A 25980-nucleotide genomic window follows, 5' to 3' on the forward strand; every position below is an offset into this window, starting at 1 on the left:
GTGCGAAACTCGCTCGAAAAGCGCACGATTTACATGTACATAATGAATGGAACGTGTTAGTGCGTTATGAAATATACTAGTATACCATGTAGATAGGCTCGAGGTGTACCATCTCATACTTTCAAAAACTGAAAATTATTTCTTATATTTGCATTTTTAATGGAGGGCATGTGTTCGTGTGGAAACAATTGAAGATAAGTGGGTTTTAAAAAATAGAAAACTGGCATGTTGAAGGGTTATTTTTTATTACATTATTCTTTACAATGATGTTAATTCTTATTACATTAAATGATGATTTTTACGATCGAATAATGTGCAAACCCTCTGGGGACCATTGGACCTCCGTCACGTTAAACAAACACTATATATTTATACCGCAGTTAACTATAAGGTGTATACGAATATTTTGTAACTTGTCGTAGAAAGGGAGTGAAAACAAGATCCTAAATTTGACGAGAGGGGGGGGGGGGGGGGGGGGGGCAATGTGACAGAAGCGGATTTCATCTACATTCTCCTCCAATTCCACTTAATACTATTGATGAAATACGTTTGGTCTGAATTATGTAAATTAAAAATGATCGCAAATAATTTGTAGATTAATGGAAATACGTGTACCTTAATTGCTCCATGATATCAACAAGATCGCCAAACAAAAATTGTAATTAAAAATAACTTTCAGGGTAGGAAATGTCATCGAATTTTGAGATGTAGTGTCGCCGCTTGAGTTATCGCTCTTTGATTGTGTGTTTGTGCGGCAGCTGTACATATTACAGAATCTGAAATGTTTGAGTTTAGTGGAACGAACTTCAGTTATTATTGTACACGGGCTGTGAGTCAGTAGATACACCTGTAATAAAAATAGTATTTTTTAATTTATTGAACTAAAATTGATCTTTAAGTACAACATGGTCAAATATAAGAGCATTTCATTGATAGTTTGAAATTAATGTACAGTATTATTTAGATTTCCTGGCTATTAAGTTTGAAAATGCAGATCGAAAGTTGGGCGTTTTCCCCCTTAATTAAAGCAATGGAAGCGAAAGATGAAAATGTGAAGATAACGAACAGTGATCAATTTCATAAGTCCCAAATTAAGAGTTGGGCTGACACGGACCTCTAGACATACTAGAGGTGTAGTCAGGTGCCTAAGAGGAGTAAGCATCCCCTGTCGACCAGTCACACCCATCATGAGCCTTTTTCATGTATCTTGGTCAGGTAAACGGAGAAATCCGTAGTGAAAATCAGTATGTAAAGAACGGCTTAACAATTGAAACATCAGACGGCATTCGGCCTAACGACAGGCTGTATTTGCATATCTAAGATTATTATCACGACCATAGAATTTGCGAAATGCTAATTTTAAACGAGGCAGTTGAAACCCCTCTATCATCAACTTATTTGCCAGTAGGCTGCTTCGATTTAAAAATTGATCATACTCATTAAGAAAATAGTTTGCATGTAACACTGTTGTGGAAGATAAGTCGGCGTATTGAATAGCGATTGTCGTTGACTTATAAGGAATTCGACATTGGGAACTGACATATAATATAATAGTTACATTTCCAATCTTTTTGTCTTTGATATCTCTTTATATTGTATTGATACATGTAGCCGTTTCTTTATGAATGCACTGTAGTCGTGAACCTGTGCGTGTGAATCTTGGTAGACATATTACGTCTGTTCTAACGGCTGGGGATTTCCACAGAATTGAAAGTTCTGTAGAGTGTAGATTTATAATAAAGTAAATTGCATTTTTGAAAATGCACGAGGGTATGGACCGCACGCTTCACGGCAGCCTACCCTTTTTGAAGCCAACACACGTCATGAAGTATGCCCAGCCGGCGTGAAGCGTCACAGTTCGTACCCTCGTGTACGTATTTTCTAAAATGAAATTTACTTGAGTATTTTCAATTTGTTACAACTTTTCATTCACACAATTTGAAAGATTTGGGAGTGTAGGCGCACTTCAATAGGAAGCTGTTCTGATCATTACAGATGATGTATATATGTACATATTGAATTTGTGGCCCTGTACATGTAAAGGCACTGCTATCACGTGCGCTGGGGATCTGTACAACTTACTGTGGAGTCTTATAATGGCATCTCATTTATAAAGACGAGTTTGTCTGATGGGATTAGAGCTACATTTGCATGGGAGGTATAGACCGTTATGCTAAAACTGGCTTATGACCCCCCCCCCCCTAGAGGTCAGAGGTCAAACATATCCTCCTCTGGAAGCCTATTCTCTTCACCTGCACCTCTGTGAGTCACGGGCGGCGATCCGCTCCTTTTCGTTTGCATTGGGCAATGATGAATAGGGGAGTGGATCGTCAATCCTGATTAGTGACGATGCTACTTGCAGCAATGTTGAGACAGCATTTTATTAAAGTGATGATCCTTACGAGGAATATCCTGTCGTGTTCCAGACGCCACTTGCGCGCATGTGCAGGGTAATATATATGTACAAGTATATACCCACAATTAGTTGTAAGGAAATAATGAAGACTCACACCCTCTCCTAGAAGGCGATAATTGTCAATTTGGAAAATATGAATGGACTCGTGTAAATGCCACTAGAGCAGAAATGACTTGTAAGTTGTATATTCATTTGATTACCAGCAGTAATTCATATCAAGAATTACGTAAACGTGCTTAGTTTTGGCGACATCAAAAATTAACTCTTGAAGAAGTAAATTCGCCCAGTTCGCAATTCGATTTACATATTTGTATATTCTAATGGACAAGTATATAGGCCTATAGTCATATTACAAAACAAAGTGTATCTATAGACTGAGGTTTTAATTTTAATCGACCCCCCCCCCTCCCCCAGGGTTGGTGTTGAGACACTTGATGGGACCGAAATCTTTTATTCAGGGTAAACAACATTTTGTGAGTTTGTTGATATTCGTGTGGACTGACTATTCTGTATGTTTACGATAGTCATACCGATAGCTGTAAATTGTTTATTATAAGGAGAACACAATTTCATACATCTTAATTTTTCAACATTAATTTTTACATATTAAAAGTCCTTGCAAGATCTTTCATGGCATCTTATGCTAAAGGATCTTTGATACGATAAAATACGATTGATTGCGAATAATAAAAAATAATAAACACCCAAATTTCAAGCGCAAAGTACAAAAATGGCATTAACCTGAATGTTTATGCACTTGAACAATTCATTATGAATCTATAAACTTTTGCACGCAATGAATTACTCTAATTAAATCTAATTGATGTGCTAAATTAGCGTTCGAATGAATTACATATTCTTGGAATACCACGGATTCTTACATGACATTAATTCGTTTCAATCATAACAATATATTAATTCAAAAGTGCGCAGTACTGGACCAAATATATACATACCGAATTGTCACAAAATGAACTGGAAAGTAAACAATAAAACAAAAGCTTATTGTGACGTCATTGTAGATCTTAAAGCTAGTCTAGCATTAGATTTAGGCAAATCTATCGATATCGCGTTATCAGTCTTTTCTTGTGGAAACATTGTCCAATCAAGGAATTTTACAGTACCATATCAAAACAGAAAATCAAATAAAGGGTTGAAGAAAAGCAAACGAAAATAGCAGGAGAGCTGGTTCTTTAATCCTGGAGTGAAGTTGACAGATGACAGCTTAAGTTGGGAGGAAAAATCTTTTCGCTTTATTAACGCAAACTCGGTATTTTGGGTCTCTTTGGGAGCAAACTGAAGAGTAAAGATAAGAAAAACGCCATTTCTCAAGCCTGCGTTATCCCCAGTCATCAATCTCTACTGGTCCCCATTTGCATATTCTTAATGCACGTTGATCTCCAAAAATGACCGATAACGTCGCATGGCCCGAGCTTATCTTTGCACAACGGGCCCGCGAAACAAAGCGAGGCATTGTTCGCGATGTAATATAATTCTCCTACGAAGGACCTCCGGATTAAAGGCCCAATAACGTCCGTTTAACTGCGTCGTTACATGGCTCGATCTCCACTTCCGTTCTGCATAAAGTTGCTGATGCTGTCTGCGAGGTGACGTTTAATTCATTGTCTTTTTGGCCTCCTATTGCTTTTTTATTGTCCTACTGACTAAAAGATAAAAAACGTGTTTTTCCAATGACAAGTCATTGAGCCACACGAATTAATGAAAAGTCGTCAAAAACCTTCTAGGAAAAAAAAATGTCGATGTAAATAACACCCCCACCAAAACTTATCCGTCCTGACATTATATAGCAAACAATTTTTTTTTAGTGGTCCATGATGATTATTTTGCAATGCAGCAAGCCTTTGAAATATTTTCCCCTCTCATATGATATCTGACGAACCACACTTTAGTCATAAATACTATTAACACAATCCGTGCCTCGGGTCCATCAAATGTTATCAGTTCTAACACACACAACCAGTGTGACGGACTTTTTAGACAATAATCCAATTAAACCGATTTGGAAACCCATACTGCTATCTTGTAAATACTTTTATGGGATAAATAGCAACCCATGGGGTGGAAATGAATGGAGACCAATCCCCACAGGGCGCGAATACGGGCGAGTCACTTACTTAACAGCGTCACTTACCCTTCTGTCAATAACACACGCGCTGTCTCGTAGATGTTGGCGCTTTTGCACGTGTCAGTGTGGCGCTGTTGTCTTCCTGTCCTGCTTTTACCCATTTCCGATATTGTTCTAAGAATTTTCTGGGGTCAATTCTATTTTCTTGAGAAGACAGACTGACACTTGCACGCTTGTTTGACGGAAAATCTTGACAGAATTTAAAGAACACAGACATTACATGGCCGCTAGGTCTCCGTGACCAGAGACATATGTATAGTATGTTATGCATGTCTAAGCTATGACCGAGTCCATTCCTTGATTCTTTTCTAAGCTTTATTTAGGATCTAATGAGGTCAATCAAATGTATGATGAAACCAGAAACAAAACTGAAATAAAACTTCAAAACTTATAAATATTTTGGAGTCGTGCGAATTTTACCTTCAGGACATGTCTTGTGAAATTTCACGTGAAACTAAAGCAGCCATCCATACTTCTTGAAACCGTGTTAGAAGATGGGGTTTAATTGATTACTAGCTTCGAAATAGCGGGCTTTGATAAAGATGTTTGTACAGATGTACAAAATGGCTGGTATTAAATTGTCGTCTTTTTCATGTGTTCCCCTGACTTGTTTTTATACTTGTCAGTCTGTTTTATGGATGACGCTAATAACCCCTCTTCAGTTTGACCATTTAGACGAAATTTGGTGTTAAATGATATAAATACTCTTTGTAGGAATCAGTTCTGACATCGTCGAACGGTGGGTGGTGATTGGTTACAATGCAGTCTGTAATTTTCCAATTTGATTGGTTTATTCTGCTTGAATGACCTTGACCCTTGCCGTAGGCAGATGACAGCTGTTATCATGTCCGCCTTCACACAAACGACTCTGTCAATTTGCTGATTCTATTTCCATTTTATTTTCGTTTTTGTCTTTAATCAGTGATAAAGGGAATGTGTCTTATGACTTCAGCCAAAAAAAAAAAAAAAAAAAAAAAAAAATCGAAATTAAACCAAACTAAGCCACGCTGATAACAAGAAGACCTATGATTTTACTTTTATGCGCATGTATAATTCTTTTAAAGAGCTGCACATGTACAAAAATGAAACGTTTAATTTGAAATCAACTATCCGATAAAAATAAAGGAGAAAATGGTCATCAACAGTTTGTCATCATGTTTGCTATATTTTTTCGATCAATCTACCATAAAATAAAATAATAATAACACAATAGCTTATTGTAATTTCTTTCAGGATTATTCTGTTGTGGTTATTTTCTAAGGATGTGAAAGAATGTTACTCAAGTTACCAAAATAGCTCATTGGCTGTCAGTATTTGCACATCTGACCAAAAATAAAATTTATTTTTCTACCTAGGTTTCTGAAAATGATATATAATGATTGATCACAAAGTAAGAAAATCTACTTATCAATATTTTGAATTTAGGTCGAGGAAGAAACATACCCATTCCATCTGAAAGACATTCATTTCTTTATTCTTGACCCAAAAGAGAGAAAATTAAAAGAAAAACAAAATCTAAAAAAACCTGTTTAAAATAGGAAGATAATTTTTAACTTCATAGAAATAGAATATTTGAGTGTATTTACATATGTACATTAAATGTTGTTTTCCAATCAACCTACCAATGTACAACATATAATTATATGTATAACACAGAACCTATAATTATATGTATAATACAAAACCTAGCCGAGGTGTCCATTTCAAACTTTCCCCATTCCAGGAGAAAGTAATGTCAAAATCTCCCCAGCATTTTAGAGATTATTCTGTAGGTGATATTTGTAACACATTTACACACTGTTCTAAATGTAAAGTTATAGGTCAATTGAGGGTACGGAGGTGACCCGTGTTTCAGGTCTCTTATGTGCGTCTGTCGTGACTGAGAGCGTTGTACGTTAATAACAATTTTTCAAATTCTACTGCGTCAATATTAACCAAAATAAGCCTTTAGAATTACATTATGTATTACAGAGGGGGAACAAAATTGTAAATTTCACCCCCTACAATAAAACAGAAGGTAAAGCCACCTCTTTTGTCAGACTTTTAATGTGTGATCCGAGACGTTGTTTTTATGTGTATTTATTAATTCCCCTCTAGAACATTTATGCCAGTAGTCTTTTAGCTTTTATTCATTTTTATTTATTCTTTTAAGTGTGACGCTGTTTTAGAAATCGGGTATTTTTATTTGTATTTATTATTTGGGGGATTTGTTGTTTGTAATTTTAGTAAACTGTAAAGCTCTTTCGAGTACTGTTTAGATAAGGCGCCATATTATCATTATAAACCTTCTTTACTTCGGACAATCTGTACATAGTCATGATATAAGTAAGGATTCCTTATATGCTTATGAAATTCATAGCCATTGAATTACTTTACATCTTTTAAGATCGCCTTCCTGACTTTTCTTGAACAACCAACACATAGAACATAGTGATGATGAGGAAATCATTCTCTATCAAAATTGTTAAATTCATGACCCGTGGTTAGGGATTCTGTTATCGGGCGGAATTCTGTTCGTTTAGTGAAAATATATTATTTGTTTAAAATCTTCTTTCTGAATTTTGGACATGAGAAAAATTAAACTGACAGTATGCAAAAATTAACGGAGACCGATAGACTAAAGAATAAATAGTCTTGTAAATGCATATTCAAAATCAAGTTCTAAATCTGTCTCATGAAATACAAATATAGAGTACAATTAAAAAAAAGGGATACTTGTTACTTTGTAGCTGATCTGCAGTAAATCAATCAGGTCTCTAGATTTCGAACCAATTGTCCATAGTACAGAAAAGTAAAGAACCAGAGCCACATAGTACAGAAAAGTAAACGCACATTGAACTGAGTAACGTACTAGCAGTAATAAGGAAGGAGACATCTACCAGAACTGTAAATTTGATGACCTCGGGGTCGGGGAATTTTATGATCGGACGAGACTTTATGGTTCATTAGTGAAAATTTTAAGTTCCTCTGATGTCCAGAACGCCGGACATCCAGGAAGGCCTCTATTGGGTATATGTTGAAGCCTCGAAAAATACCGACTTCAAGGTTATGAGAAACTAGAAAACCAACTTTGTAAAATTCCTGGTCCCTGGTTGAAGAGTTCATTCCCCTGTTAGGGTTCTACATATTGCATAGGGGGGAAACCCCCAACAAATGTTAAAAATCTTCTCTTTATTCGCTGTTGAACATAGAGCAAACAAGTTTTGTCCGCAGTATAAGTCTCCGTCAATAAGGCTTAAACACAATGTATTGCTGTTTGTCTATCTATCTGTTTTCTGTACGTCCATCCTACGTCTTTCTTTATATATCGTTTTACGTTTCATTTATATAGTGACGTCACCAGCATTAGAAGTGCCACCATTCCTGACTTATGCATGACGCTGAAGACGGTAGCAGTGAGGATTCTTTATCGTGCCAACGTCTTATTTCATTTCTAATACCGGTCTCTTTGCGAAGGAGCGTTCACGACTAATGCTTAAACGGAATAGTTTGGACGCGATGCCGGGATCGAGAATCGAACCCAGGACTAGTCTCGCTTTCCCCAGACTCTCGCTCTGGAGACTTTGCACAAGCTCGTACAAAGTCTCGAGAGCGAGAGTCTGGGGAAAGCGAGACTAACCCCGGACTTCCGGTTACAAAGCGAGCGTATACTAAACTTTACCCAACCGCGACCGCTTCACCCAGTTTTGTTTTTGACCACAACTTTGTATACTAGTACGTGAGAAACATTAGAAGCTTATACTTGGGGCAAATGTTGCTTATAAATACATATATTTACATTCACTGAATCTTTTCTCTTATATTTCTTTTGAAATTGACATTGCTTTTATCATGGAGTAAATACATGTTTGTTGCAAATTAGTTCCATCCGGTTTTCTAGTACTGCCTGTCTGCAAAATCATTACCAAATATGAAGTGTCATCAAGGTCAAAGGGTGCATTGGCTGTTCCATGGGTCAACCACATGATATTTTAGATCTTAATTCTAGTTCATATTTCTAAATAATGCATAAAAAATATGAATATAAGCAATATAATGTCTTTCTTTGTTGTTTCATTTTTGGGTGATGAAGGTTGGAATCATTGCAGAAAGAATTTACATAACCCGCTTACGCTTACGCGGGTTGTGCATTTTTTTCTGCAATGCAAGCTACCTTCATCACCTGATGAAACAACAAAGAAAACATTTTATTGTTTAAGTAACCAGATAACCCTGAAAGAAGGTGATTTGTCCAAGGTCAAGGTGAAAACAAATGTCTAAGCATAGTTTCCCTTTCGATCTCGAAGTTGCAAAGTTACACCATCAATATACAAAACTTCTACATGTAATACTTCTATACTTTTATTTTGATTACGGATTACTCCGTTTACCTGATCAAAATACAGGGCTCGTGGTAGGTGTGACTGGTCAACAGGGAATGCTTACTCCTGCTAGGCACCTGATCCCACTTCTGGTACATGTATGTCCAGAGTCCGTGTTTACCCACTTAAGTTTGTATTCCTTGTGAGAGTTATGAGATTGATCGCTGTTCGTTATCTTCACCTTTCCATGTAATACATGGAATTTTTTCTATTTGTGATACTTGAGTCACTTTTAAGGCTGATTGGGTCTCTTGTTCAGAATTCATGTTGATTTGGGATGGCGTTATTAGTAGAGCCGACATTAATTTATCATGGACATCATCACACAGAATCAGTACGGGAAGTGATGGTCACTACTATAAGAGTCCCTGTCTAAGACTCTTTAACAGACCCCTCGAACTCATTCCTACAACAATGGTGCCATTGTGGTACTACACACAGTCCAATTTCCAAGTTTCCTCGTTGTCTTGTCAAAATCAACCGAAGACGAAATCGGGCGACGAATGACCGCTTCTTCGGAATAAAACATGACCTCGGAAACTGGCAATCTTCCAGCAGTGGATTGGATCCGGAACTATGGGTAGGAAATAAAATTAATTTTAGAGTGCTCAATAAAATAATGATGTTGTGGTGTAATTCATGCAAGTTCATTGATATATGGTTCATTTTTATTTAGATGCCTAGTTGTAATACACATCTGAAAGCTCCGTGTCATTTTATTCTGAAATTGTGCATATACTTGTGTTCGAATACTTAAAACTTGTTTTAAAATATGTCGAAGACCATTTTAAAGATGTTTGCATAAATGCTAGTATGCCAACTTCTTAAATGTATTACTGGGGTGTGACAGCACATCAGACGCGACAGACAGAACATTTACAAGCCTTTGGCGTGAACATGCAGTGTCATGAAAAATGTTATATTAAAATAAACTTGCATAAAGTACATGACCCAATTACAAAACAAGTTTGTGTCTTCGACGTCTTATTTACGATAGTCCCCAAACCATGTTACTATAAATAACCGGGGATTTGACAGTTGCATGCATGCCGAACGGTTGTACATTCTCGGAAGTTGGCGAGCCTGCCACACTATATAATATAAAATCATTCACTTTATAATTGAGTATTGATCGCCTAAGACGTAGCTAGTTAACATCGAATCACTTCCACATCGATGAATCCAAGACTTCATTGCTCACGTTATCTTTTAATGTCGGTGACAGAATGAGATTTCTGCCCCCGGGTCCTTTTGCAAATTAAACCAAATTCAACCGAATTTTACGAAACTCGTGATGCAAAGAGAAAATGGTTGAAACGGCGGAAGTGACGTCGGTTTCTTTTGATACAGGTATGTAATCTCACGCTCAACGATGCTCTTTTTAGCTGCCCTCCCCTAAATCATGCCCCCTGTCAACAAACCAAACTCTACAAACGACTTTACATCCAGTAATTTTACAAGATTTACACACTTTGGAGACACAAGAAGACGGACACCCAGCAATATCGGGCGGACTGTCAAAAGCAATTACAGGGTTCCTTTACAACTATCGTGTTCACGGTGCATTCTGAACCGAACTTCTAAAAGATTTCAGGGGTTGAGTAATAGGAGAACATATTTGAATGAAATTTACGCGACACATCGATTGAAAGAGTTTAAGCGATAATATCTGATAAATTTCCAGCATCTTTGACAATAATTGGTGCTTAAATTATATTAGCGTGGAAAAGAAAGGGTTTGCACTTGTTAAGTAATTTACACAATATATATAGTAAGCAATACCTTTGTCTTTGTGAATTATAGTGTGAAAGTACATCTGCCATGTATGTTAGATTTTTTTTTCTTTTTCTTTTGATTCTGAAATTAGACTATCGAATTTAATTATCATAATATGCGTGATTTCTTTTTTCCTGAATATTTTGCATTTGTGTGAAAACGAACATGCTGTCCAGGTAATAAACTTGTGATAATCCACGATTTATTACACACTAATGCAAATGCAAATTTTTAATTGTTACGCGGAGTTCGGAAAAGCGTATAAACGTCAAAACATAGTACTGCACACAGAAGGCAGGCAAAACTGCAGAACGTCGGTTTTAGAATTATCTCGGCGTTGGTGGTCGTTAATATTAGGTAATGAAAAAAGAATTAGTACATATGTTGTTATCTACCTGTCAAGGGATTAAGTTTCATAGATTAGGGTCTTAAAAAGAAATATATCATACGGAAGGTATGAAAAAATATGACGTAGTTCATCAGTCATTTTTTAGCGCAGATCAGCGAATGGAAGCTCGCGAGGGAGGACAAGCTCTACCGTGTTACGCCATGATAAATCACCAACAAGCATGTGCAAAAATATTTCGAAAACATCTCACCAAACCGTGACCTCTCTGATTTCAAAGTGGCCGTTTAATCATTAAAGAACCCCGCTATACAGTTTCTCCTAGTAAACGCATTGTCCAGTACATTTTCTGCAGACTCCCGGTAAAAAGAGGTGAAAGAAAAAACAGTCTAGTGCTCGTCGACACTGTCTGCAATTGTCACGTATACATACATATGTAAATGAAGAGGTTTTTGAATTGTGCGAAATGCGAAACCGTGTAAAAGGTACAAATTATACGACCCAGAAAAACACGGAGTTAGTAAAATATAGTATCAAAATCCTTGATGATAGAATCATAGCTTGCCCACCCAGGGACTTTGACTCAAATATCTCATAAAGGATGTTTAATGGCATCCCGGAACGGTAGGGGGAAAGTCGCGCGCTATTGTCAACTAAAGTTTCCCCCGTAAAATCTAGTTATTCTTTCTGGCAAATCGTAACAGGGTGTTTTATGAATACATAAAATTTACCGTGGTCATGTTAAAATTGGTTGTATTTGAAAATTACACTGACAGTTATTATTTAGCATGACCCAAAATTTCTAGATTTTCTTCATAATTCCATTTTAAAATTCCACATGTTTTGTTAAGTTTTCTAGAAGACCCAAAGGCAATTCTTGATGCAGTGTTGTGGAATTTAACATGAAATACTTTTGCCCTGAACATTGGGGATATATGACTGGTTTTAAAGAGGGGCGGACTTGAATATGCTGATATACGGTAAATAGGAACGATTAAAATGTCCGAAGGTATGCCACGCAATTAATATGTTTATTTGAATGACTGAAAATTTTGGTTTAATATCCATGCATGTCATGGGTATATTCTAATTAACAACCTCAGCAAACTATATCTAATATTAATTTGATAACTAGTAAACAAATTTCTCCACGAATTGGATATTATCTTTTTTGTCTTCAGAAAGCTGGTCCACGACAATTTATGATTTTACAAATTTAAAACGATGCATAGTGTTTAGTGACTTTTGACCGCGTCAAGAACGCAATTCACATCGAAGACATCTTGACATGCAGTGACGGAAAAATGCACACGTGTAATACAACCTAACTCTCCAGGGTTTCTAGCGTGCAAAACATAAAATTCCAACCAAGCAGCTGATGTTTATGAAGTTTTTGACATCTCGTTACTGTTTACAATTCAACTAACCACGAAAAACCTTTTAAAATCGTATTGACAATTGTGGTTAAGTGTAATGTCTACCTCCAGCGAGATTTGCATTCTCCGGCGAGATTTGCATTCTCCGCTCGACACCTTCAGTGTACTGGGAGAGTTGAAGAAAAGTACAATACAAAACATGCACATATCCATCAACACAATTATTTTGACTTGGATATATTAGAATTTTATTCATATCAGCCATTATATTAATATTCTTAGTATTTTTGGTTAAACAAAAATTTGGTTTGTTACATATACTTTTTCACCTCTGCGGTATAAATTCCAATTTTATGACTTCCGTTGACAAGCGCGTGCAGTTGATGTAGCTAAGGGTCGCTGATGTGTAATCAGGGACTTAATTAATGGTAAGTGGCTGTTAGGGTTGATTCACACCTAACAATGAAGTCTTTCTCTTTCATGGAAAATGGAAATTGATTGGTTGCTTGTTGTTTATATCAGCGCGAGAGTATTTCCCTATCGAAACAACCGTGTATAGGTGAGGTGTAGATATCTGTGTTATTCTTACGTTTTGAATTTGCTGGATGAGAGTGAATACAAATCTGTATTATCAAACATTTAGAATTGAATATGGCAGTATGATGTGGCTATGCTATTTTGATTAAATACAATGCAGAAGTTCCACTATTGAATACAGGATGTCGTTCTAGAAAACAATCAAAGACTACCACTAAATTGTTCAGCATTCCATTATGTTTCTAACTTTCCTTGCCATTTCAATATATTCATATTTCAATATATTCACATTTCCAATGTTTCTGCTTTGGATCTATCTTTACAAATTATAATGATAGTCATTTTCCTGCATTTGTAAAATAAAAAAACAACAAAAAATACATGTATGAATACAGATAAATATAGTATGTCAATATTCAACGGCTGGGAATTCCGACAGAAATTAAATTAATATGTTTATTATAAGATATGACTCTTAGACGTTATGTATAAAGTTGTGGATGCAAGCAATTTTCAGCCAGTTTCAAAGACATCAGAATTCTAGGGACAAGTCAAAAAAGTTTATAGACGTACGTTGTTTGTCTTTTAACTGAAAAGTGAAATCTCCTTATAGCCGTATTATTCACAGCTGTAATGTAATTAACATGAATTTGGAATTTCATGCACGTGATTATTCATATACATAAATGCAAATCTCTACATTTATAGATATTTTCAGTGACTAATTGGTAAAATTTAAATTGTTATGAGTTTGTGCAAGTATTTTTTCTTCTTTGGATTTTGCCTTTTTGAACATTGGTTTACTGGTACCTGAACGTGTTACAAATACGACACTGCACGTACCCATACATATACCAGTGTGTATAGACATTAAGTCCTTATTCGAGGTCACTATATGCTAACAAATTTTATTTTAATGCAGAGATAGATGCCTGCTTCTTGCTATAGTTTATTTGAAAATGTACTAAACCCCTTTTTCAACAGCTTTATGCAAATTCGCTTTGTAATAAGACATGTATTTCTGCCCTGTTGTTTACGAGTGTATTATCTTATTTTTGCAATCTGCAACATATAGTACATATCAAGAAAAAAATACTTGTGTTGTTGTTGTTGTTGTTCTTCTTCTTACCAATATTTACGAATACAAAAAGCTCCTTACCAATATTTACGAATACAAAAAGCTCCTTGCCAATATTTACGAATACAAAAAGCTCCTTACCAATATTTACGAATACAAATAGCTCCTTACCAATAGTTACGAATACAAATATCTCCTTACCAATATCTACGAATACAAATATCTCCTTACCAATATTTAGGAATACAAATATCTCCTTACCAACATTTACGAATACATGTACAAATATCTCCTTACCAATATTTACGAATACAAATATCTCCTTATCAATATTTACGAATACAAATACAGAGCTGGACAAACACGGACCCCTGGACACACCAGAGGTGAGATCAGGTGCTCAGGTGGACTAAGCATCCCCTGTTGACCGGTCACATCCACCGTGAATCCGATAAGTCGAAAGTTAAAATATATTTAGCACTGAACAAATTATTTTAAAGCGAGTTAACCAATTACTTGCTTGAAATGTATTCTTCATAAGCGTGATTCATCACTGTTCGTTATATTTGCTCTTTTATGTAAAACTTTTAGTTTGTCCTGAGAAAGGGACAGGTTGTCCCGAAAATATATCTAAATGTTCGTGTCGTTAGTCGCCGTTTATATCCAGACATGAGCCCTGGCCTACGACGCTGCGCTTTATGGCCGCAGTTCATATCCTCACGAATTTTCAAAAATGAAATTTAATTGTTAAATTGACATTCTACATTCATTTCTGTCAGGTTTCCCAGCCATTAAAAGAAACATATTATCTTCATTAGGATTCATGCGCGCATTGTTCACAAATGCAACGCCTTCATGAGGAAATGTCTATCATTACAATTGGAAAAAACCCATTATATTGTATTTCGCGTTCTTGAAAATATATCATTGTAAAAAATTAAATTCCTGGGGGTAAAAATTCCGTATATAAAATTGATTTATTGCATTCTCCCTCCCATTAGTTGCCAGTCTTTTGAAATGAACATAGACCTCACTGTATTCATACGTCAAAATAAATGTATTCACTAAAATCTTTAGTTTTAGTGTTTTACATTTTGACAAACATAAACAGACTATTGAATAGATGCAGTCAATGAAATGATTCTTACTATAAGGTGGATATGCTAAACAATAGTTTCCATAAATTAGTTTTTCTGTTACTGCAAAGGTGTTAAATTATGAATCCCACCATAATACGTATCTTGAGATATTTTCAAAATAGTCTATCATAAATCTATTAACCTATAAGTCTGTTCTACAGAGACCTGTAAATATCAATTTAAACAAACAAAAACAGTGTACGATGTATCTAACGTGGGAGTCTTTAATAGCCCATACCCGAGAGTGATTAACAGCAATACACATAACCCTCTCATTCTTTCCAGCATGCGGTCTATATTATAAAAGGTTTCACGACTTTAAAAGACAAATAAGTAAAAAATAAAAAATATTTTAAAATTTATTGATGCTGCACTTTTTTCAAATACAAATGTGTCATACCACAAATTAAATGAAGTTGATTTGCAACGCCAATATATTCAAGGATTGTATACACATAGATATCACATTTCGGAAGCCTTTGATAATGTTGGTCGTATTCGTGGTCATAAGACCGTTATAGCTGACCACTACAAGCAAGAGTGAAGATTACGAACTGAGAGTTTGAGAGAGAGAGAAGAGAGAGAGAGAGAGAGAGAGAGAGAGAGAGAGAGAGAGAGAGAGAGAGAGAGAGAGTAAATCTATAAATCTATAACAGTGTTAAAGCATAATTATAGATGTATTATGTGCATAGTGCATTATACTTACAATCATATTTTCCATTTCAGATATTAATCAGTATTTTGGTATGAGGACGTGTTTCTGCATTTAATTTTCTACAAACAGTACAATTCAATTTTGTAGAAGTTTATTTGGTAACGGGAAAAAGTATACATTTGATGCAGTTATAAAAGTTATAGTTCGAATGTATAAATTTTGATCAATTTTATATTTTAGTGGTAAACTTTATCTACTTTGATAAAGAATTATATATATATATATATATATATATATATATATATATATATATATATATATATATATATATTTATATTGCATTTATATTAATTCCTCTTTCTCTCTCTGGTTGAATTGGCCAAACTAAAAATGAAACATAAAGAAGAGTTTTTATTGGTATAATTGCAATTGTAATTTTATATTTTGCATGAATCAAAAATATTACACAAGCTGCATTTCCTTGTAGAAAAAAAAGGGGGGGGGGTAACGAGTAAATCTGAGAAAACGGAGAAATCATGTTAACAAGATTCTTAGACCTGTAGGTTTTGCGTGCGTCTCACAACTCAGTCTGAAATATACATATCGTGTAGATTTCAAGCAAAAATACTGCTTTCAAAATACTAATTCTTATATAATGGCAAAATAATGTTTTATTAACGTTAATGTCTCGCACTCACTCAGCGAATTATCTTAAAAGCATAGAAACAATATGGCCCAAAGATTCTTCGCTGCTCAATGAAATTCAGATTATTCCATTTCAAAAGAATCTTTAAAAGAATCTCCCTAAGCAGCAAAAATATGTATACATGCGTGAAAATGCATTAACTATTCATATATACATTGTTCCGTTTCATAGGGTGACAACTCTAATGCCTATACTCTTGGGTAATGATCATCAGAATATCTGGTAAAACGTCTGCTAGATTTGTGTTTTATATTTATGTAAAATCTCCTCGGAATAGAGCTCCAAACTTTCGATATATTGTCCTGTTAATTAAGAGAAAATTAAGTTTGTCTAATATATTTAGTTCGGCGCAATAACACTGTTGTGCTGCGTCCCCAGAGACAGGCATTGATATCCATTCGTTTACTTTTTATCATTCCGCGAACGGAGAAGACTGCGACAGTAATAGAGCGGAATATTAAGTGCGAGTAATAAACTAAATATTCCTCCATCGATTGCAAGCTGTGAATAAAAACTGGTTAACAACAAATTATGCTCAGATTGGTGAAAGAATGCCTAGAGTTTATTGGTAACAGAATTGTCGGTTCTCGTGTTGTAACGTGAAATTGGATTACAGCAACGAACAAATGAGAAAACGAGATAAATTGGGAATTGATGACGACAAAATCACAAATTATACTACATCAGAAGCCCAATACCCACCAATAAAGCTCTGATTGAAAATATTAAACCCCAAACCAAAAGAAAATATTACAGTTAAAAAAGAGCGCGCAGCTTAGAAATTTATTCGGTATGAACTTGCGCATGACAGATATGACATTTTATGTTAAAACTGGAAATATCAAAATGCACGTAAAGATAATTAATCAAAATCCACCTGATCATTGGATTAGATGGAGCGGACATTTATAGGCTTATAGCGCACCGTCCAATCCTTCTCTACATCGAATAAAATATTTATCAAACAAACGTATTAGATAAATTTGGAATGGAATGTAAATTCATGAAATTGTAGTGGTCCGAGATTTATACTGCAGACGCTGGACTGTCCAAAACTGGAATGGTCAATTATCCAATTCGTGACATGGTTAATATTCGACTCGTTCCATCCTGACATGCTGCTTATGACAGTAACGATACAATATGCGGGCATTTTTTTCTCCTGTAATTTGTCGAGATAATGAATTTGGAATCGGGTTTCTGGAAGCAGCCTTCAGCGTCAGTGAATATGGCAAGTTCCGGGACATTTTGTTTAACTTTATGTATTTTTCTGTCGTTTTAATATCGGAAATGTGGCAAGTTATGTCCATCGCACGAGAGGGGATTCGTCAAAGTAAATGAAGGTGTCATGGAGAGTGGGCATTGCTCGCGTGACGATACAGCAGTTGGTCTGTACCAATGCTCTCTAATTTTCCCTATTATATATCGGGAGGATCTAAAACCGGACTCTCCGGGGAACGCTGACGATGATCTTCGTTTAATGGATGGTCAGTTCCTATAACACTGGTGAACAATTGCGCAGGGATGTATCATAAAGTATTAAAGTATATTGTGTCAAACATCAAAGAACTGTACAAATCCATATGATTCTAATGACATTAGAAGAAGAATCTTAATTAAGTATTTTTTCATGTCCATTTACCAATATTACAATATTTCAAAATGTCAAAAAATACATTTTCCAGGAAATAAATAAATGAGCTTAACAAATTTAAAATTTGTAATTCATGATAACGCTATAAGTCATAAAAAATGGACATAGTATATTTTATAGAATCAAAATTTCACTGGAATCGACACAGCTGATAGCCGTGAATAGGAATTAGCGTGCCGAAATTACAACCTACAGCGCTTCATTGGGGCGTCGTCCTGCGCCGAGTAGAGAGATTTCAATGTCTGTTTAATTCAGCCATCTATCACTGAATGTCGCAGAGTTTGATTTCCTCTGTACCGTCATATTAGTAGAAGTCTGTCCGACTGACAAGCAACCTATTTAACAGACAGATTCACATATGTTAATCCCGTAGAACTTATCGTGACTACAAGGAAACAAATCATGCAAACTATTGAATATCATTTTCATACCATTTAGTGTAGGTATCATAAAGAACATTGCCGTATAATTTTAAAAGCCAAATTGCAATCTTCCTATGAAATCCAGATAAAACCCATCACAACGTTACTTGTTCTTGCAAGAGGATGGTTCCCTGAAAATGTAACTCACACGATTTGAGCTCAAAATGTCATAAAACATCCTTGAGGAATATAGGATCAAAGTTTGTTGAAATGAAGGGACAAACCCTCTACCAAGGGGAAATAATTAGAAAATAAAAAAAATAAAATTACGATGGTTTAATTTGATAATAAGGGGAAATAATTAGAAATAAAATTAGGATGGTTTGTATTGTATTGTTTATTGGCTTTAAGCCTTACGGCTCATCAGCATAATACATATTCAATTACAAAGTATAAACAAAAAAGATGTATACAGTATGAATTAGGATGGTTTAATTTGATAATAAGGGGAAATAATTAGAAATAAAATTAGGATGGTTTAATTTGATAATCTTCTCAAGAACAACTGGGCCAGAAATGACTAAACGTATCCACTAAATTCTTTGTACAATGTATGGAGTTTTAATTGTACATTCATTTCGTTGCTTGTGAAAAGAAGAATTTCATGACGTTCTGCACGGGGTTGAGATTCGGTTATGAAACTTGCATAGATGATAGTCTGTATACTCAGATATAGGCCTGTCATTTCAATGATTAAACTGGTCGTGGAATTGATAATACTAACAAGCAACAAAATGAAGAGTAAGGTTCGTATAAGGTCGATGGATGGGGTCTTAGTTCGGAAGCCCCATAGCTTACGAGATATATTCATAAGTCGATTGAATATATTCCAGTGAACTCAAAATTACAGACATCACAGAGTATTTCATTGGATATTTTATGGAAAAGAGATGTTAACTATGAAAATTTATGACAAACGGAATGACTTCAGCTTCTCCATCGTGTATGTAGGAATATTACATAATCACCTGCTTATGGTGTTTTGTCTCTCAACGGATTCGATACGCACGAGCTTGTTCTATGTATGATCATTTTTAGATAATTTGCAAGTACATTTTGTCATGTGATCGAATACTGTCTGGTGTGTTTCATACCAATTGTTAGGCCGTTCTTTACATACTGATTTTGACTACAGATAACTATGTTTACCTGATGAAGATATAGGTTCGGTTAACAGGGGACGCTTTCTCCTCTTAGGCGCCTCATCCCACTTCCGGTGTGTCCCGTGTCTGTCTTACTTTTAATTTTGAATTTTTTTAAAGGATTTATTAGATTGGTCATATTCGTTATCTTCACTTGAAGAAGACACGGGTGAGCGATATAACCTCTGGGCCTCATTATAATCTAAGGTTCTTTTCTTAAAATACGATAACCCAGACCAAAACAAATAATATAAATCCTGCACGCACCGCGACATCAAATTCCGGAATTTAGATCCGAGTCACCCTGTCTTGATTCTAGTCATAAAAAAACTTTCTTCAAAGGCATCAAATTTGAAAAGTATATCGTTCTGATTGTGTGTTTGTGACACTATATAAATGACCTCAAAAAGGCGACTTAATAAGCTGATATGCATAGTTTAAAGCGTGATAAAATATTTGCATTGGGGCTTCACTCAAACCATGACATCACCACAAAAAAGTCATAATGTCTTAAATTTCCCTCAAATTGGCATAGGAATCAATGGGGTCAGAATTAAACTATTTTGGGTTTGGAATTGTACGTTGTAACCTTGGCGATGAGAGTCACAAACGACATAATTCTAACACATGGCATCTATCAAGAAGCTATGACATTGATTTCGTTACCTCCATGATCAGTCTTCACGAATGATTTGCATTGAGACTTTCTAGATCGGAACTCAATATAATTTAAAACGTAAACTTTTTGTATATAAATATATATATATATATATGTATGTCATTATACCAAACTTGAAAGGTCTTGCTGGATCAGTGTATGCGATTTATCTTTAATTGAGACAGGTTTTGATATGTAATTTATTATATGAATGTCTTGGGGTTCAAGATTTATGTTTCACCTGAATAAAATTGAACAAATCTGTTTGAGACTGTCGACTGTTACATAATCCAATTGTTTTGCATAGGAAAGCAGGCATGATATTTATGTTTCATGCACCTTTGTTAAAAAAAAATAAAGGTTATGCCATATTGAATATATTTAGGCTATACCCTTATACACATATCATACTGACTTTTAGAGGGTGGTCGGAGAGAGAGACTTTGGTAGAATGTAAAACTTCACGAGTATTTAGTAGCATGGAATCTGAAATCGACAGTGAGAGAAATAACAATAATTTCACAGAAACTTAAAATCAAATTGCAACATCTCGGAAATGTCGCTTTTTTGACGTATATGTATGATTAAAAATCTTTGATCATCAAAACATGACAATTAACACTCGCTGTACATTTGACAACTTTTGATAAAATATTCAATATCCATTTATAGAATTGATTTCATTCTAACGATACTTGATTAACGAAAATTTAACAAATTAAAACTTGATAATCTATAACTTCGATAATACTCACCTTCTATTTCATACTGCATATATTATAAACAACCATCAGGCTTCTACAATGGTTTTTCTCCCATTATCAACTTTATTTCATCACTCCGGAGCAGTCGTTCCATTTTGGTTTTACTAATATCTTATGAAACACCTGGGACGATTCTGATTGGTTGTTTTTAATTTTTCAATCTTCCAACTTTTTCCCTTGTATATTTCATTACGACAGATCATCGAGATCGCTTGTGTCTATTGCATGTGGATGTATATATTTCAATAGAGTTTACATTAGTTTACAAACAAAAACAACAAATAAATAAATAAGAAAATAAAAGTCTTAATGTGTATAATGCTAGAAACACGTGCTCGCTTGTAACCGATTTTCTCAAACTCTTGTTCGGTAAACCTCGTGTCTCTTGAAAACTAATAAAATTAGAAACTCGGGTTTGAAAAAATAAAAGTGGTTACTAATTTGCAAGGGTATGGAACCTAGATGTCTGGAAGCAAAAGAGTGATAATCAAATAATTGAGGTGGAAAAAGGAAGATCCGCGCCAAATGTTGACTTGGAATCGACCTGTGAAGTGTGTCTTTCAATCTTCGATGGTCTTGTCACAATTTGCACTTCGTGATCTCTGGTGAGGTTTAAAGAGAAATAAATTATTAATGAAGAGATAATCCATCCACGTGCACGTGACAATAGCTTGATGTTGGTATCAGACCATCAGTCAACGTCGTTCACTAATTTATATAGCATTAGTTATTCAATGTTCAACTCAATAAGGACGGGATCCTTTGAAAGACCTGTTTCAAAAAGTTCCTGGAATGACGGACCTGTTACAAAAATTCCAAGGAATGACCGAATCAATTGAAAGTCCTGTTCCAAAAAGTCCATGGAATACACATTAATATTCACTACATGAAAAGTTAATTTAGAACAATTTTCTGCATTACCATTAAAGGGACTTAGAACTGACAGCATGGTAAAAGACCATCAGTTAAATACCATGTTATTTACGTTACATGTATATAGCTATTTATTAAAGCAAACGATACACAAACTGCAACCTACTAGATTAAAATCCTAACAGATTAAAAACTGATGTTTTAAAAGTTCTGTCTCAAACAATTCCACGGACTACATACTTTTTATAATACGAGACCTGGTGATTGTATACATTAAAAAAAACTGAACTTACGACAATTCTAGAGATAGCTTGGATGTGTTTTGAAATAGGACCCCACATTCAATTTTCTTTTAGAAACTCAAACAAACACAGCGCATACTGCAATGTCTATATTGTCATATTTTTAAAAAAGACAAATGAAATAAAATTTAATAATGAATAACACCGCCATGATGACTTATTTCCTTTCAAAACATGCATAAATATTTCCCCTGGGTCTTTCAAGTAAACCTGCAATTTTTGCACTAAATTCGGTAGATCTTTTAAATATCTATTTTCACATTATTGTATGTATCTTTGAGTTTGTATCAAATGCTATTTTGTTAGGCGTGGTATACACTGTCTTAATTACACAGGTTGTTTCTCTTTTTATGGCTTCAATTATATCCATTAATAAACTACACAGTCCTACCTTAATGAGGGTGATCTAACTGTTATGAAGCGTATGTAAGAGAACTATACTGATATTATAAACATATTAACTTCATATATGTCATTACAGGCTCATTAATCAATGAGTTTCACCGCGAGGGCATTAAGGTTGACACCGTACTAAATGAACCTTATCCTAGTTAAACCTAGTGCGACCCATACCATTAGTTCTGCAATGTAATATAGATATAGTGGTAAGAAATTCTGTACCTCTCTTTAAGCTCCGTTTTCAAACAACTTGTGTGATATATCTGATGGGACTGTAGTGCAGAAAATCTGTATAAAACAAAGACAAGCAGACAGTTATAACTTTTAAACCCGGGTGTCTTTTTTTACTGTAATGTAAAACCCGTGTGCGTTGTGGCATGGGCATCAGCCTCTCTCCAATCCGGGCCGAGACAGTGCTAAAACAGTCATTTTCGCAGCAGTTGGTCTTCGATTAAGGCGAAAAATAAAGGCACCGTCTTAAATATGGGTCATTACATATAAAAGCGCGTGTCTCAGGTTGCCATTATTATTATGGGCGGGACAAGAGCCTGAAAGGGGAAAACGAATATTTCACACATCAAATACATTTTACTGTGACATTTCTTAAGATATCAGAGATTCACATGTGTATTAAACTACATCATTATCATAAAAATCAGTTTTATCTGTTCCCCAGTAAGACAATTGGTGTTTTTAATTATATGATATCTGACTCACGGACATTACTATTTCTTTTTGGTAAGACCCACCATAACAGATGTCTCTGTTATGTGTTCTTGAAATATACAGGTAACATACACAAACCTTTGGCTTTGGAGGTGTGCATATATATAAATATTCCTATGATATAGACATCTCATGCAGACTTTGTGTTAAAATGTTACCGAATCTTGTTAATCATTTGTGAATTCACAATCTTAAAACTTCCGTTTTAAATATCTTGAATTATCTAACAATTACAATAAAAAATGAACAAGCAAAACAAAAAACAATCAAGCAAGTTAAACCCAAATAAAAATCAAACAAAAACAAATCATAATAATGATAATTGCACTCTCTTCAAAAATAATCAAATAGAAGTATCACAACCTAGTCATATGACTATTCAACGTGACACAGATACGTTGCTGCGGCTGTTTTCCATCGGTCGACTCAATGTTTTGATGCATGTTTCCGGATCCTGCGGCAATGTTGCTGAGCTTGGTAGTATTTATCGACTACAAAGACCGCCGTTTCCTGCCCTAACGTCTCCAGCTACAACACCTGCCAGCCTACTCTTTAAACGGCCCATATCGTGAATAATTTATTGTAAACTTCTCTTGTCGCCTAGAAATGTATCTTGCCATAATTAGTACATTGACAAAGTTTAAGATTGAATTATTGTTCTTTTCTGAAATATAATGAGGGACACGGAACCTCTAGTATGACGCTCTTGACGCCTGGGAATGCCAGCGATCGGCGCTAGCTCAGCAGTCTACATCGTAAATAATCTTTATATTCTGTTTTATGTTCCAGCAATACCGCCGACCCTATAGTCAACTCTACAAATAAAAAGATGTAAGAGTGCTCGGTGTCTTAGTCCACTTCTCGGCTATCTCGTATGTAGAGTGTTGACATGGAAAGTTCTCTTTTTAATATAAATTATGGTGTGTGTAGTTAGCCTTGATATTCTGACACCATGCAGTGCCTGGACCCGGTGAATAGTAGGTCTTGTAGACATGCAGTGCCTGGACCTGGTGAATAGTAGGTCTAGTAGACATGCAGTGCCTGGACCCGGTGAATAGTAGGTCTAGTAGACATGGCTTCTCAGTAGGTCACACGAGTTTTCAGTCCATCCTGTGACTGAATATGAGGTGAGAATGTACAATAACCAGACTACACTGATTACGAGGGCCTAGGGTACAGGTTAACAGTGTTTGTGTTGTGACCCGACAGCGCACATCATAAGCAAGGTGTTCGTATGTAAATTCATTGTCCTCAGCTTCGTGTGCCTTTTGCCTATGATGTGTTTTATGTATTCACAATCAAATTATTGTTTAAATTAAAGCAGAATGTTTATAAAGCAATAAATACTGCATCTGTTAACAACAATGCTGTACATCTACTGTTTAACCTAGAATGCTGGACTTTGACAAACGATAATTTGTATTTCGTTTCTTTTAAAGATGCTCATACATCGGTAAAAATGTACAATGTAAGCGAGTTTGTTAACAATATAACGGGGAATACCAATTTATGTAGCTGTAATTTAAATTCCACACTGAGAGAAACTATTTTATAAAGGGATTTCCTAGCATATCATGACAGACGTCTCCTTGGAAAAAAACCCGACAACAAAAAACAAGATGTGCAATTTTCTGCACAAAGTTTCAACAACGCGGCACCTATCTCTGTATCACCTTCAACAACGCGGCACCTATCTCTGTATCACCTTCAACAACGCGGCACCTATTTCGGTATCACCTTCAACAACGCGGCACCTATATCTGTATCACCTTCAACAACGCGGCACCTATCTCTGTATCACCTTCAACAACGCGGCACCTATCTCTGTATCACCTTCAACAACGCGTCACCTATCTCTGTGTCACCTTCAACAACACGACACCTATCTCGGTATCACCTTCAACAACGCGTCACCTATCTCGATATCACCTTGCACTCCGTCTGATGCAACAATCCATAAATTTAAATATACCGTACAGGAAAGAGATGTGGGGGCTTTCAGCGTTCTGTCAGTTGCTGTGACTGACTGTCAGCGTTCTGTCAGTTGCTGTGACTGACTGTCAGCGTTCTGTCAGTTGCTGTGACTGACTGTCAGCGTTCTGTCAGTTGCTGTGACTGACTGTCAGCGTTCTGTCAGTTGCTGTGACTGACTGTCAGCGTTCTGTCAGTTGCTGTGACTGACTGTCTCCGAGACCTTGTGTATTTCAGTGACCACTCGATCACATTTCAGTGACAATTTTAAAATCATCTTTAAGTTGAAATAAAGATTTTAATATTATGATTTAGGGACCATGCATAGACAGGTCTTTCATGTTCTTACATGCAAGTCAACAATGGTAGGCAATCAAATTTAATTTCAGATCAATAATATTCACACATAGCTTCGTATTATTATGAAGGAAAAAGAAATAGTCCTGACAAAGAAGGTTGATTGTTTAACGTCTCGCTCGAGAATATTTCACTCCTATGGAGACGTCACCAAGACTGGTGAAGGGCTGCAAAAT

At 35.5% G+C, this 25980-nt stretch overlaps 1 long non-coding RNA gene across 1 annotated transcript; it reads left to right on the forward strand.

Moving 5' to 3' along the window:
• The first annotated feature begins 464 nt into the window (after nucleotides 1-464).
• Nucleotides 465-24841, forward strand: LOC125664107 (uncharacterized). The gene is made up of 2 exons (XR_008799596.1): nucleotides 465-9503; nucleotides 24266-24841. It is a non-coding gene; the product is annotated as an uncharacterized LOC125664107 (long non-coding RNA).
• The last annotated feature ends 1139 nt before the right edge of the window (nucleotides 24842-25980 follow it).

Source organism: Ostrea edulis, chromosome 1, assembly GCF_947568905.1.
Source record: "Ostrea edulis chromosome 1, xbOstEdul1.1, whole genome shotgun sequence".
Classification (NCBI taxonomy): domain Eukaryota; kingdom Metazoa; phylum Mollusca; class Bivalvia; order Ostreida; family Ostreidae; genus Ostrea; species Ostrea edulis.